The sequence below is a fragment of the Cricetulus griseus genome, chromosome 9, assembly GCF_003668045.3.
Source record: "Cricetulus griseus strain 17A/GY chromosome 9, alternate assembly CriGri-PICRH-1.0, whole genome shotgun sequence".
Taxonomy (NCBI): domain Eukaryota; kingdom Metazoa; phylum Chordata; class Mammalia; order Rodentia; family Cricetidae; genus Cricetulus; species Cricetulus griseus.
The window spans coordinates 10,169,903-10,173,811 of record NC_048602.1 but is presented as its reverse complement, the minus strand read 5'-3'; positions in this window follow the sequence as shown (position 1 = coordinate 10,173,811).

Here is a 3,909-nt window from a genome sequence, read left to right as displayed (position 1 = left end):
AATTCCATTTGTCTTAAGAGTGTTCCATATCAACAAACCTGAAGGTCTCACCCTACCTATAGCACTCATTACCCCGAGTCTAAGAAAGGGAAAATCAGACAGATGGAACTGACCAGCAGCCAGAACCTAGAGCAGTAGGAACTAACAGAGTAAGGAAACCTGAGGCGAGCTGAGGGAGAGCTCCCTAGTCCTGCAGTGGCCTCAACACTGACTGGAGTGATGGGCAGGTCAATGAAGCTCTGTGTGAACACGTGACTATTTATCAGTAAGATTTTCTCTTACAGCTGACCTGAACATTGGGGAGCTCTTGCTCCCCAGACTGATAGCCGGGAAACCAGCATGGAACTGATCCAGACCCCAGGAACATGGGTTTCAGTGAGGAGACCTCGGAAATCTACGGGACCTCCTGTAGTAGCTCAGTACTTATCCCTAGCGTAGGTGTGGACTTTGGGAGCCCATGCCATATAGAGGGATACTCCCTGAGCCAAGACACACAGGGGTGAGCCTAGGCCCTATCCCAAAGGATACGATAGACTCTGACGATGCCATATGGAAGGCCTCACCCTCCTTGGGGAGCAGAAAGGGTATGTGATAGGTAGGATTTTAGTTGGGGGGGGTGGCATGGGAGGAAGGGAGTGAGAGGGAACTGGGATTGACATATAAAACAATCTTGTTTCTAATTCAAATTTAAAAAAATCTGAAAAAAAAGATTTTCTTTCTTTTAATAGGCTGAATGTTCACAAACTTCTTATCTTATCAGACCCAGTTAAGGGAAAGCTCTTGCTCAATTCATCAAATATTTGTAGAGTACTTCCATGGTGCCAGGCCCTGTGTGAGTTCAGAGAATACAAAAATGAAGTTAACAGCCCCTGTCCCCAAAGACCCCACCCAATCCATTCTGTATGCCCACACACCCTTTGCAGTCACCTGCTCTCTGCCCTCTACCAGTCCAATTTCTACCCAGCTCAAGTTCTGCCTAATGAAGTGGTATATGTGTCTATAAACCCAGCACTCAGGAGGCTGAGGCTGAGGCAGGGTCCCAAGTTCAAAGCCAGCTTGAACTACAGACTGAGATCTTGTCTCAAAACACAAACAAGAAAGAGAGAGGGAGAGAGGGGGGAAGAAAGAAAGAAAGAAAGAAAGAAAGAAAGAAAGAAAGAAAGAAAGAAAGAAAGAAAGAAAGGGAGGGAGGAAAAGAATAGGGGGTCCAAATGTTAATAATATTAGCCTGATGCAGATACCAAAGACAATTTCTTTCCCGCCGAACCTTAGACTTGTGTATTAAGTATGATTACCCAGCACTTGCATTAGTCTAACCTCAATAATTCCAAAGCTGAGATGTATATTTTGGTATATTTCCGGGATATTAAAAGAAAAAATGTTGTTTACTTTCTTGTTTGTTTCAGTGTAATGCTCTTAAAATCATAGCATGAAATACTTGCGTTGTCCTATTCTTTGTAGTTTGAAATAATAGTATTTTTGTATGTTTTGGCTGTGTCTGTATGTATTAACATAGCACTTTCCACTGTCTAGGTGTTCGTAATAAAAATGAAAGGTTCTGAGTGTACATATTATTCAGTAATCTCCACGGTGTCCACTTGAGTGTGGAATCACTGATAACACCCATCTGGGGTCTAGTTTTAAAGAGACAGTGGTTGTGTTTTTCTAAAGATGTTTATTTCTGTCTTTAAATAACTTCCCCACCTCCTCCCCCCTTTTTTTTAATTAATATTGATTCAGTGATGTTTTTCCACTGTTGTCAAGGGAGGAACACAAGGGGAATTGGCACCTTGAACTCCCAAAATATATTATTTTGTGTACAAAAAACAAAAAGAATAGGGGGTAAATAATATAATTATATTTTAATTAAAATTTCAAATGATTTTATTAGCTAAAATATAAAAAGGTGTGAGTTCTTGAGTTACTGCCACATTCAGTTACATATTAACCAATTCAAATTGATTTGTGACACTGTGGCATAGAATCAAGTTGTCATTTATAATTTTTTTAAAGCTTCCAGGGCTTAAGAGATAATTCAACGGTTAAAAATGTGTGTTGCTGTTCCAAGAAGACCAAGTTCAGTTCCCAGCCCCCACATTGGGCAGCTCACACTGTCTGTAACTCCAGCCCTAGGAAATCTGATGCTCTCTTCTGATCTCTTCCTCCAACTTCTGTACAAATTGGCACACACACAAATAAAAATTAAATATTTTAAAACAATAGGGGTCTAGAAGAAACAGCTTAGTGGTTAAGAGTCCTGGCTGCTTTCCCAGAGAATTGGATTTGATTCCCAGCACCCTCGTGGTGGTTCACAACTATCTGTAACTCCTATCCCAAAGGATTCAATGCCCTCTTCTGGCTTCCTCAAGAACGACATGATGTACACAAAGACATAGGTGAAACACCCATCACATAAAAAGAAATCTCAAAAAGAATTTTTTTAAGCCCACACCTTACCCAATTACCATGTCAGTCCCCAGTGAACATCTGCCACCTTAGAAAAGTGACTCCATTTGTATCTCAGGGTAATGAAATATATGCCATCCCCTGGTTAGACATCAGCCTCTTGAAAATAGAGACTGTCTTTAGATCTTTCTAGAAAGAAACCATATGAGTGGTATCAGACTAAGACCAAGCTATCAGTCTGAGGAGAGGGCACACTACCTAACACAGCCCTCCAGCATGTTACTGAGTTAGGACAAACTGGAGAAGAGAAATGGGGAAGGAAGGAAGGAAGGAAGGAAGGAAGGAAGGAAGGAAGGAAGGAAGGAAGGAAGGAAGAAATTAAGATGTAGGAGGCAGAAGCAGAATGGTTATGAATTCAAAGTCTGAGCTCCAGATTAAGATTCTATTTTTAAAAATCATTTTATCAATTCACTTCTTTTGGAGAGCCAAATTCATATACTCACTCCTGGAGGTCCTAGGAAAGACTTCCTAGTTCACTGTCCCTACAGCCCTGACAAATGTCACCCAGCATTCAAGTTGAGCAATCCCTCTTTCTTTGGCACATTCCTAAAGTCTCTTGAATAGACACTAAATTTAGTGCTGGTGTTCCAAAATGGTTATAATTTGGGTCTTCAGTGCTTCCCAAGGGCCCGTGAGTTAAAGGCTTGGTGGCCAGCCTATTGAGAGGTCAGAAGAACTCTTAGGAGACAAGAGTTTGGTAGAAAATAATTTGGCCATGGTGGAGTATACACTCTGAAAGGAATATTAGGGTCCTGTCCCTCACTGTCTTCTTTGCTTCCTGGCTGCTGTGACATGAGCAGTTTTCTCCACTATGCATCCATGATCTCTCTCTCTCTCTCTCTCTCAACACAGGCTCCAAAGTGACAGGGCAGACTGGCCATGGAATAAAACCTCTAAGACTGCAAGCCAGAAATAAAAATCCCCTCTTTGTGAGCTGCATGTTTGCCAGGAAGTGGGCTGGCACAGTCACCTTAAAGCATTATCAGCTTCCTCCTTGAGGAGATTTTCAGGGACTGGAACCAAGATCCCCCAACGTGGGCAAACACACTTCAAGAGCGCCTTCTTGCCCGTAGGTCCTGTACTCCTCAAACCTCCGTGGGCCTGAAGCTCTGGTGTAGCTCGGAGACTGGAGCAACTAAACCATAGCAACTTCCTGATGAACAAGAGCAGCCTGGTTTTCCCCAGTGCTCAGGGAAGGGTTTTTTGGTAAAGATAACTGCCTCTGATTTTGTTTGGTTGTTGTTGTTATTTGTTTTTTTGTGGTGCTGAGAATCAAACCCAGATCACTGTGCATGCTAAACAAGCATTCCATCACTAAGCTACAGCCCAGCCCTTCATTTTTAATACATTTATTTAGGGATGAGGGTAAGTCCCGGGGATTGAGCTCAGAGCATTAGCTCATCAGCCACCAGAACTTCGTTTTTGTTTGTTTTCCTTTCTTTC